The 12,478-nt window shown below is 42.0% G+C and overlaps 1 protein-coding gene across 1 annotated transcript in view; it reads right to left on the bottom strand.

Moving 5' to 3' along the window:
* Positions 1 to 12,010, bottom strand: part of tafa3a (TAFA chemokine like family member 3a) — an 81,178-nt gene extending 69,168 nt beyond the window's left edge. The window contains exon 1 of the mRNA XM_020624625.1: positions 11,459 to 12,010. The gene's annotated coding sequence lies outside the window, so the exon portion shown is untranslated. The remainder of the gene's footprint in view (positions 1 to 11,458) is intronic.
* Positions 12,011 to 12,478: the final 468 nt, after the last annotated feature.

Raw genomic sequence — 12,478 nt, 5'->3', positions numbered from 1 at the left:
CATCTCAGCCTGTTTCCGAGCAACAACGTAAACTACAGATGCCCCCTTTCAGTGTAGATTTGTTCGTCTTTTCACAAGGGCCAGGATCATGTTCTGAGAGTTGTGTCACAGGACATGCTCTCTCTGTGGTTCAGTCTCCTCTGGTTTCACTGCAGCACTTTGAGGAGACATGCCTTCACATCCCTTGGTGTAATGCTAATGTCCACCTATGTAGGCCCAGTGGTGCCCCAGGGGCCTTCAGGGCAGGATATGCCATATCTTAATAAAGAATCACTGTCTGTCATGTCTCACACCATTACTCCTATAGAGGCTCCACAAACTGCTAAGTGTCAAGCAATCAAGCGCCTCTCTTGCCCTCTCTGTCTCTCACTTCTTATGAACCTCATTTGCAGATAATAGGTCATTCAGGGGGAAAAGTGCCCTTTTTAATTATCCTGAGTTTTATGAGGTCTGAGTTGTTCCCAAATGCTAATACATAAATCGCAGCTGTGCATCTTTGCATAAGGTGGCGTATATTACCCTCCCGTTTGGCCTCTGTTGTTGATGGCTTACAGCTGATCTTTGCACACCTCATTTGACAGGAAAATAAGAGCCCGAACAGCTCTGCATGAGAGACCTGTGAGCGTAATGAAGTTCTGACACCCGATTAGGGAGTAAATGCCAGAACTCACACAGTTAATGACAGGAATGAAAATTCTGAGTAATAAAAGACACTGATGAGGCTGTTTTTATAGTAGGGAATAGAACCCATGAATCAGAACCTAATGATCAGTGCAAACAATTCTCAGTTTTGTGTAATTCACAGTACCTAATTAGCAGGAGATGGGACAATTCAGTGAACCTTGGGACAATTCACTGATATAAGTTGTTTACCTCAGAAAGTGTACTCAACTTTCTAATAGACTGCTGTAACCATCCAAATTTATTGTGCTGTCAAATTCAACCCATCAACAACTACGTGGAGCTTAAAACTCACTCTACAAAAAGAAATAGATGTCCCTGGTTCCTATGACTGACACTGAATGAGCACAGATATTCCGTGCATGATTCATTTACCCAAAAGACCCTATAGGCAACGCAACCAGACACAAAACGACAGCTGGTGCTGAACATTCAAAAATCCTGCCTGACCTTAAATTTGATGCAGTTCTGGATCTCTGCCCCCACCACACTAAAATATCAGCACGTTTCAGCAAATCAATAACATTCACGGTCCTCATTAATTACAGCTGCTTTGCAGAGGTATAAGATTTTATATCACCCACGTTATATACGCAGCCCCAAGCTCCACAGTAGAAACATATTTATTTTCTTCTGTTTAATTCTCTATTTTCTTCTTGGCTCACTTATCTGCTACTTTGTCAGCAAATGTGGGAGACAAAATAATTGCCTCTATATTTCCTGAATTGATTTCTTGCACAGTTCTAATACAGTGCTCAGAGTGGCACTCAGGCATCCATGACAGGTCTCTGGACTAGAGGCTTTGAAAACACTTAAAATACAAGACTCTGTTTTTAATTTCTACAGCTTGTTATCAGAGTCAAGCTTTAGCAATCAGAAGAGAAGGCTCTTGAAGAAATGCTAAGCTGCAGTTGTAGCACATACTATAGGTGGGAGTTAAAAAGATTCTAAAGTAATGTGATAATGATGCATAAAACTATTAATTATGAATATGTCAGTGATTTTCCAACCTGAGGGTCAGACCCAAGGAGCTGCAAGATGATTAACAAGACAGGAAAAAAAGACAAAATATGAACAATAAAACCAGACTGGCTTTTCTCAAATCTTTGCTTTTTATATTGTTTTGTTTTCTTTTTAATCTTTTTAGGCCACTAACCACTATTCAAATGCAACTATATGAGGCAGGCACATCACTCTTTGATTGAAGTGTTCCCTACTCAGAAAAAGCTGTGACACGGGGTACATCTCAAGTCTCTTGTCAACACTGTCATTTCCCTCACTTGCATCTTTTCCTTGCATCTTAGTGCCGCCCACGTAAGAAGCAAGGAAAACATGAGGAGACAGGACTCAAGGAAACATGTTATTAAGGACATGAGATTCCCTTTCTTCAGATCCTTCATCTGTAGCGTCCAATCACCAATTGATTTCTGATAAAGGGGTTTGTCAGTTCGCAGAAAACGTATGCAAAGGACGGTCTTATGTATCCTCGGTCACAGGTCCTCGAGCACCGTCCTTGGTCCTCATTCCACTGTCCTCAATGCCAATATGAGAGATCTGGAACTTCCTACATCCTTGAACGACCGGAATGACTTCTGGGTCAACTGAGGACATAGGAACAGTTTTAAAAGAGACATGAGATGTACCCAAAGCATCGTGACTGCTATACCAGGACATCTGAGTGTTACATTGCTTCAATATGGTTGCTGGGCCTGGTTCTCTAATGGTTCTGCATAAAAATCTGGACTTTTGCTGGTTTTCTATTTTGTGCAGGATACACTAGCACAGTACTCCAATGCTGAGTGGAAGTCATCTATTCACCGAAACAGCAGATATTGTTCGTTGTATTACGGTATTCTGAAACTATAATTACAGTTACAGCTCTAATGATGTACTTAAGTTTTCATGTTGTGTTACACTTCACGTTTTGTTCACTGTGGTGAACAATCAGTATAATGACCCCCTTGACCCTTTCCTTCTGGTGCAGTCTGCTCTTTAAATTAGGCAAAGGAGGTAACCACCACCCACATACTGAGCTGTAGGATGGAGACTATGGGGCCCAGCTCTAGAGAAATAAAATGAGGACAGAAGTTAAAAGATAGAAAGTACAGAAAAAAAAAAGAAATGTAGGTGGACCACTTACACCAAACTTGACTCCTACGCTCTGGCCACGAACTGACTTTTCCTTCAGATCTAACCCCTTGTCTAACATAGACTTTCCTCTTAGCAGGGCAGTGGGTGATGACGCCCTCGGAGCCTTTTTAGCACGAGTCCGTGACATCAAGCTTTCAGTGAAAGACCCCTCACACCCTCCGTGTGAGAGAGGACAGAGATGACATGCTGGATTGGCGGGGAAAGCAAGCAGAAAGTGAGAGTGCATTAGACCTCTGGCGCCAACTGAGGCATCAATTAATGAGCAGCCTGGGAATGTGTCCATCCAGACACACTCTGCACCAGGGTGCAGCAGGAGGCCAGGCCAGGGCCACAGATGGCTAGGGGACATGAATAATTGAGGTCCCTGTTTTAAATGTTTAAATGAATCAGGGCCAGGGGAAGCAGTGTAAAGAGATGTACAAGGAGGAGAAGGGGGGACAGCAGTAAAACTACCGTCATTATGTTTCTAATCATGAAACAGAAAAGTGTCCTGTGTCAGCGGTAAAATATGCCAAATCACATCGTTAATGGGGTGATATGTGTGCAGGCTAAGCCCTGTGTGCAGAACTCAAGTGCTTTGGTTTGTTTTTTGTTTTGTTTTTTTACAAGACCCAAATGCAGAAAAATTCAACCTGTTTCTCGAGCGCTGACCAGCAGCGAGGTGACAATACTCCACAGACTTGTGAAGATGCAGAGAGAGACCACAGAGTAATAAAGCCAAATTATTACTAAAAAACATGAGGTTATCAGGTTGTGAAAACTATTTCTGGCTTTAAACATAACTCTTGTTTTGTCTGAAACAAGCTCTGCAGTTCATCAGGAAGACTTACTAATTGACCTGCTGACTTTCTAACTTTTAGAAGTACAGACTGGACGGCTTAGCAGAAAGCGATGAAGTAATGAGTTTAATATTGACTTCCTAACATTAGCAACAGCCGGCATGATTATAATTGGATTCACACATTTCCACTTTCTATCCATCCATTTTCCTCCGCTTATCCGGGACCGGATCAGCCATCAAATCTGTAGTTATGAATGTTTGCTGTTGATAAATGGATTTTAGTCCTTTTCCAGAAGGTAAGTGCATCGAAGGGGTCTCTGTGATAAACCAAACAGCAGCTTAAAAAAAAGCAAGTGTCATTTTAGATGAGGATAAACAAGCCACATAAATTTTTCACAACCCAGAAACCTTTTCTGAGATTACTTTTGGACAGTTTATTTATTGGAGAGTGGAGTTGGACAGGAAATTAGTAGAGACAGACGATTACAGCTAATACAGCACAACGGTACCCTATAAAACACACAAGTAATAGCAAAAGAACTGTTCTGGAAATGTGGCTCCTGAATTTAGCTTGAGCACACTTTAGTTCTGAAACACTTCTAGTGGCGACTGAAACTGTGAGAGCCATGGCACAAACCGAACACACAACCGTGGACACCCGGGGTTAGAAAATGGTACCAGGCTTCCGTTCCTACTATGGGGCATGTTTACCTGCACACAGCTAAAAAAAATGCTCCTTGCTGAACTGTTGCCAGGGTTTTCAATCAGGGTCTGGAAAAAGTAGCTCGCTCTGGCCTTTTAAACTATAGCTGCTTTTCTTTTCAACTACTCCTTTCCTTTCTTTGAGATTTCAGGTAAAGAAGCTTTATTTATCTAGAGGTTTAGTCAAAAATATTGATTGGTTATCAATCCACAAAAAAAAAGTCTGTTCCTTAAATGGCTGCTTGGTCTAAAACACCCTGTTTTCCTCTAATAATTGATGGACAGTACTATATGTATAACTTTATAGCACAAGTGCCATACAAGCCATTTACATTGTGTTTATTCAATTGTACAAAGCGAAGTGTGTGATGCTGCAGCAGCTATTTGTACCAGCCAGTTGTCAGCAAGACACAGACAGTAAACAAAGCCCTACTGATTGGCAGCCGTTCCACTCTGTAGAATACAGCAAAGGCGACTCAAATTGGATGCAAAAACAGCCCACTTAGATTTCAATTTCTCCTCGCAGATGGGAGCACCACACACATTGTAATTTGTCTCCAGTACCTGAAAGTGAAGAGTAAATGATGATCAAATTGACACAAGCCCAAAGAAGCTACATGCATGCTGGGTGCTCTGGGCTCAGACTGGTTTTTGAGATGGAACACAAAGACAGGCAGCCAAGAAGATGAGATGAGAGGCGGTATCACGATGTGGGCGTTTTCCTCTGAGCTGCCAGTGCACCACTGCTTCTCCTCACTCTCTCGTTTGCTCCTTTTCACCCTCTCTCACACCAAAGTCCAAAGCCCAAGAGAAATTTGTCACCCCACATGCTGCGGTGAGGGAGGTGTGTGTGTGTGTGTGTGTCATGGTTGTGAGTGTGTGCGTTTGAAGGAAAGGGAGAGTGCAAAGAAGACAAAGGCAAACAGGGAGGGAGAAATAGTTTTTACATTCCAAGGCATAATTCCACATTATATCTGAAAACTGATGCTGGTCTGGAGAAAAGGCATCTGCAATCTGCCGCGGTAACAGGAAAAGCACCTGTTTTGTACAGATACAAATTCACCTGTAATGTTCATACAGACTTGTACAGGGTCGCAGCCAAAGCATTCCATTTTAAAAATGGCCCTTAAACCATAAAATGTCTCTTTTAATGCAGCTTCTCTGCACAAAACTGTCCCCCATAAAATCAAAAGCAGGATCGATGCTGTTATCAGGTTTTTCTGTGGCTCAGAAGGTAGAGCGGGTCCGAGGGTTGGTGGTTCAATCCCCAGCTTCTCCAGTACACATGTCAAAGTATTGAGCAAAACACTCTCCCACCAGTGTGTGTGTGTGTGTGTGTGTGCGCCCACATCATGACTGTAGTCACCTGTTGACATCACCTTTTTCAAATCATCATTTCTTTGTTTTACCTCATTACTGGCCCTGAAATGAAACCGCCCCAACTGTTTTGGAACGTGTTGCAGGAATCAGATTTGAAGTGAGTGTTTATTTTGATATCACATCAAATAACGTGCTGCTGTATTGTTTTCTATGTAATACAGGACAGATGATTTACAAATCACTGTTTTCAGTTTTAAGTTTGATTTTACATATTGTCCCAACTTTTTCTGATTTGGGGTTGTTGTGCTTCTGAGGAGATACATGTAAACCTCCTGGTAAACCTATGAAGACAGAGGTGTTATAGGGAACCATAGCTCACACACCTCCCCAATATCAACAACATGCAGACCCGCAGGTCAAGCTAGCTGATTGGTTTATCCAACATCCTGGCGGCAAGTTTTCTATGTTGTTTATTTTTAGAGCTTGGATACATGTCAGCACAGAACTAACCGCAAATGAACCTCTAGCAGAGCAGAGAGAAATAAATTCCCCTTGAAGGAACTATATACTTCATTTATATAGAGTATATATTCTTTGTTTTTAATTGGCCCCATTGGATGGAGCATTTGACCCCCTCCCAAACAATCCTCGAGCCAAAGCATCAAAACACAGCTCATACTCATAAATCTAACCCCATTTGCATTGCAGTGAAACTATATTTACATAAATTACAAGAGCAAAGCGGAGGCTTTTTGTATCTCGCACACACAATTAGCCAATCTGCATAAGAATAATTAAAAATGAAATGTATGTATTTATAGCACATTGTGCACATGACTGACTGAGTGGCAGACATGAGGTGTTTGAATGAATGAAAGAAGCATGAACTGCAGCTAACCTTGCTAATTCTACCATGGCGGAGAGATAACAAGTACCCAGATTTCACATCTTGTACATCAAATCAAGGCAGATGCTGACTTTTACACAACACATTTATTGACACAGGTACATTTCTTCTGAAGAAAGAAGCCTGCTCTGGAGCTTCCATTGTTCAGATCTTATGATGACACAACCTGACTGGACGCCGCATTAGGTCACAAACCCACACCCCAATGTTTGTATGACATCAAATACTATAGCTGAAAAATCAGCAAACTTTGTTCACTTTTCAATTAAAACAAAAAGCCTGAACACCAGCCCTCTGCTATGAACTACAATGGAGAGACCTTTGACATTGATTGCCAATTTTACTGAGTCCAATTTGTTTAATTATAATCATAACAGGGTTGCCATTCTCCTGCTTTCATAAAAAGAAATCATAGAGAAAAGAAAATAATAGACTCATTTATAAACCTTGCAATTGCAATTTTCAACCCAAATTGCAGTGTAATGATTACAGACATGAGGTAGAGCTTGACAACAACAACACTAGACAAGAGTGAGGGGAAAAAAAAAAACATATAGCTAATGGCCCTCAGGTGCCACAGGAGAAATAAAGAGAGAGAGAGAGAAAAATCTTCCAGCAAAAAAAGGAGGGGAACACTCCCTTATTCCATAGGAACCGGGGTTGAGAAGTGGAGCTTCTCAAAATCTGCAATTCCCCAACCTCTTCACTGGGCCAGTGGTTAAGGGCTTGGAGAATTGAGTTCCTCTCTGCTGTGTGGCAGAAGAAATTGATGGAAAGTCAGCACAATGGCACAATATTGAGAGTGAAAACTGCCAAATACTGACAACCTCAAGGACAGGGAACCCAGAGGGAGACGGAAGACGGGGACAAAGAGAGAGAAGGGGGGATTTCTGGAAAAGCCTGATGCTCAAAAAAGCTTTAAAAAAAAAAAAAAAACTCCTCTTGAATGGGTAGATTCCTAAGTCAATGCTCTTTAATCAAACCTTATTGTTCTCAGTGTCCAGAGTACTTAAAGAACCAGCTGGAGAAACTCAGCAGAATCACAGGACTGTTCCACTGCACACACCGGATGTTCACTATTTGCTTGCATACAGTATGCCAACCCTACACAAAAAAATGATCAGGGAATCCAGATGGATACATTTCAGTAGATAAAGAAAATCCTTTTGGAATCATCATATTGTGAATCTAGACCTCAATGCATGTCAAAGGACTGTTACACAAGTAGCGATCACAAGATACAATAAATGGCACAGGTCAAAAGATGAACAGCAAGATAGGAGACAAGGTTTTCCACAAACTATCTAGACTTTTCTCTAATCTTGATATTTTTATTATAAAATACTGGAGTGGAACATCTTCTGGCCTCAATCATATAAAAAATAAATAATGCCATAATTGTCGGATTATTCCAGAATTGGCTGCAAATTCATAACTACTGTACTCGTTTAAGATGCAGATTGTATTCATTTTCTCAACAGCATAATCTTGAGCTTCTGATCATAATAAAGAGTAAATTACTGTAAAAACACCTGAAATATCCTGTTTTGCTTAAGTCACACCAGAGGCTTAACATCTGTCCCTGCTACAGTGGGTACTACTGTACTCCGTGACACCTCTGATGGGTGTGGTTACAGGTGAAACAGAGTGCAGCTCTGATCACAGCAGGCTTGAAACGTTCACCCAAAGAGGGAAGCAAAACTCTGCTCAGCATGGCAGTGAGTTACACTTTGAACAAAAATGTATTGTGGGAACTGTAGTTACTTGTCAATCAGCTTAAGTTATCTATAGGAAAAGTGAATGTGACTTCTGCTTCCAGAACCAGAGAATTTAGACTAAATACGCAGCAAATTAAGCAAAATGTTGGGTCTATAACAATGCCTTTAAATGTATGACACAATGAACTTGTATAATCTGCACCCAAGTCATTTACAATGGCCAGTCAACAAAAGGAACTTAAATAATACAATAACAACACACACACACACACACACACACACACACACACACACACACACACACAACAGTGTTAACAGAGCAATAGGAGACAGAAGCCTGTACACACATGCATGATGCATACACATGCATCATTCACAGGAGCAATCAAGAAAACCCTCACTTTTACAAACACTGCTGCAATCCAGCTGTACACAGTTTCTCACATGCACTCATGCACACCCACAACCAAACATGCACACAGCAAATCAGCATGAATAAATAAAAGATGGAGTTGTGCTCCACAGCCTAATCTCTGAGGAATAAATCGTTTTCCGCATCGGCAAGGATCAGCCCAAACCAGTGAGTGGGACACTGCTGGCTTCCAGGAAACCAATTTGTTTGTTTATTGTGTTTGTCGGTGGTTACACTTCATTGCAACCATTGCATCTCGGGTATGCTCCTTTAAATGGCATCTATAAAACAAGGCATGTGGTCCCCCCCACATCCTCCTCCGCACATGACGAAGCTCCACACGAGCGTCCCAATGCTGCATTTCGTTCACTATGGTGGGGCATCCCTTCAAACGCCCAACAGATTCACCCCAGCAGCTTGAGCTGGTGCTTTGAGAGGCGGAACAAACTATGTTTTCTAAACACATTAGCCTAAGAACACCACTGAACAGCGAGCCTTGGGGTGCTGAAATCAAATGTAATCATGTAGATAGATGGCTGACTTTTTATTGTTCCACTAAGCCCAAATCTGCAGGGTCGCGGTGACTACAGTGCACTTTCTGAAATGATGCAATACCCAAGATTTTACGGTTAACTAATGCGTTTGCAGTGCAATGTTAGCTGTGACATGACCCTGGGCTGTCGCATAAACTGGCACGCCTAGCATGCCCACACTATAGGAAGTACAAAGATGTGGAGACATCAGGAAAGACTGCAGTGTCAACAGGCAGTCCTAATAGCTCAACGACCGCATCACTGTGCATACATATGTACATGTAAACACTAAAGCGCATGTATTGTTTTGCCTCATGACTGCAAACACAGTCCAGACTCTCATATTATGCCTTATTGATCTGACAGAGTGAGTAGAAAGCTGGCAGAGAACACAAATACTGCCTGGGGTGGCTCTTTAAAACTAGACACAAGCCTGTTATCCATGGTGTTCACTTCCTCTGGAAATCACCTGGTGGCTTATGCATATTAAGTACTCTCTCCAAGCCTCAGCCTGTGGTCTGCCTTCTTCAGCCTCTGCTGTTTGTTGCAATGACTGTGTGATGGTAAACACACGTGCAGAAAACTGTAATTGCAAGCTAATCTGTCTAACCTCTGCTTTCTGCTCATTTTGCAGAGATACAGTTTGTTTTATTGCCACCAAAACAACAGAGGCAACCTGTTTTGTTTCACCAGTTGTTTGGGGATATGCAGTATGGTGAGTTTATGGTAGCAGAGTGTTTACAGGTAGAGACACAACTGTATTATAAGCCTTAAGCTCCATAACAAATTCCCACTTTTCACAACAAGCACTGCAGAGCACACAAATCTTTTCCAAGTTTGGAGTATTGCTACCAAATACAGTGGAACTGTCACAGGGACCCAATCTCAAGTAATCCCAGGGTGGCCTTTGCTCTGTCTGTCAGCACTACCGACCAATAAGGCTGCACAATAAAACCCTCCAGAACAACAGTGGGCCGCAGCCAGCTTCAAGGGCTACTGACGGCGATCTATAGACTCTCTGAGGGGACTTCAATTAATCACAGCAGAATTGTATCACCCTGCAGTATCAGTGTAAGGTTATTATCATCCCCGTATTCCGCAGGATGAAATGCAATGATAGCACTAATTGAGGGAAAGAAAAAAAAACAGCTGACCGCACAACACTTGTCAAGGGGATAAAGGGCAGATAAAACAACAGGCTGAAAACGGAGACAGGCTGAGACAGAAAAAAGAAGAGAGGCAGTGGGAGGGCGAGAGTGAAGAGGGGAGGGGCTGTCGAAAAAGAAAGATTCACAGTGGTGCGTGTCATAAATATCTCTAATCTGTGTGCAGGACACCTGAGAGCCAATTTACAGTAGGGACTCCATATGGGTCTTGTCAACATAATCCAACAAGATAAAAGCATTGTACTGTTCTTAAATCACAAACAAGCTGCTTACAGCTGGATCTGCTTTATTCTTATTTTGAAGTTGACAGGAATCACACCGATGGAGAACCTGGGCCCTGAATTCAGGTCCAGGTCCCATTTCAGGGCAGCAATTTGACTCAGATGTAGAGCTTTATTTTATGTTCAGGTTACCATGGCCAAGATGCAAGGCTTCCAGCAGGCAGTGAAACGCCAGGGACGGAAATGCTGTGAAAATATCGTGCAATGAAACATCAGGTCTAAATTAGATAGATCACATAAGACTTGGATAGATGGAGAGATGTACGTTTTCTCAAGATTATGTGATAAAACAAATTTTAGATTCTTCATTTATCTCATGCCCACATCACCTCTCTGCGTGCAGTCGAGATGACACACATCACTCATCTACCTTTCATGTTTAAACAAGACAAGTACAATAAAAGAATATAGACAAAAGCAAGGTGGGGGCTCCTTTAGTGCTTTTGTGCACCCAGAATGAGTAGGCAGATGTCTCTAGAGGGGAAACTTGTTTGTTTGTTTGTTTTTTGTCTAACCAACCAATGATTATTTCATGTTGCTGCAGAGATGTGATATTACAGTGTTCAAATAAATATTTGCTTACAGCTATTGTACACCTGAAGTCGTTTCCAGCACTAGTGTCCCCCAAGTTAATAACTATTTGTCATGTTGGAAACAATCCATTTTAATCAGTAAACTTATCCATTGCTTTGGCTATTTCTCAGACCCGCGTGAGTGAAATTCACTCATTTCTACTGAGCCACACATTTTACAGTTTAATGTACAAAACGTATGACAGGAAAAAATCTCAAGGTATGTCAACCTACCTGTCGCTGTGCTGTCAGTTTATCCCGGGAAACGTCCCTTTCATTTATTCTCCATTGTCAACCACAGAAGCCAGAGAGCTCTTCTTCAGAGAAATGCCATTTCCTTGTCGCTTCGAGACGCCCTCGACAGCACATAACCTAAAAACACCGCTCTACTGTCAAAGCTCTTCACACGCACAATCCCTGAGTGAAAGAAGTCTAAATCGGGGCTGCTGGCTACTTGCACGCAGTGGACTTATTAAAAGTCTATAAAAGTTGCTGGTCCTCCGGCTTTGACTCACAACTTCCCATCCGCCAGAGCGACACAACAACTGGACAACGCGCCGGACCGTCGCTCATCATTTCTGGATTAAATCATGGTGTGATTTGTCACAATCCTCCTTCCACATACTGGTTGCAACTGGGTTTTGGCAACGTCTTTGCTGCAGTTAGAGAAATGGAGTTGAGGCGTCCGAGCGATGAGAGAGCAGCTGAATTCATCACAGCGTCCGTGGCGTGCGGCTCGGTGTGTTGCGCCAGTGATCTAGCGCCATCTAGTGGAGCTCTGTGATCCCGGTCAGTGGTGGTGTCAGGAAGGAGCGCTGACATTTATCTCAGCCAGTTGTAAAAGATGTTAAATGGATGATTGGGCCCTCTTGAAGACAGCAAGACATAATATATAGTAGCACATAAAAGCTGTGTGAGACCATAAACGCTCCTCAGTGTTATTACATTCTGTGTGACTCTCAGCATTCAGTTTTAGATTTAGATTCTACATTGATTTATAGATTTAATATGTTTTTTAAATCTTATTTCAGCTCTGATATCGAGTAAATGTATTTCAAACCAACCAAAGAGGCCACTTTATGATGCGATACGGTTTTGGAGAAAGGGCCTGAGCTCTTTTTGGTCTGTGGGTATGCACTGAGTGAAAATGATTTGGATGGGGAGGATGCTGAATATTTTATGAAAAAGCAAAGCCCCTCCCAGCAATATTAATATATTTTTAATTGTCTTTGGATCCACATTCCTTCACTTTTC

The sequence above is a fragment of the Monopterus albus genome, unplaced genomic scaffold (genome assembly GCF_001952655.1).
Source record: "Monopterus albus unplaced genomic scaffold, M_albus_1.0 scaffold1.1, whole genome shotgun sequence".
Lineage (NCBI taxonomy): Eukaryota > Metazoa > Chordata > Actinopteri > Synbranchiformes > Synbranchidae > Monopterus > Monopterus albus.
The sequence above is the reverse complement of the archived record's forward strand: the minus strand, read 5'-3'. Positions and strand labels throughout refer to the sequence as shown.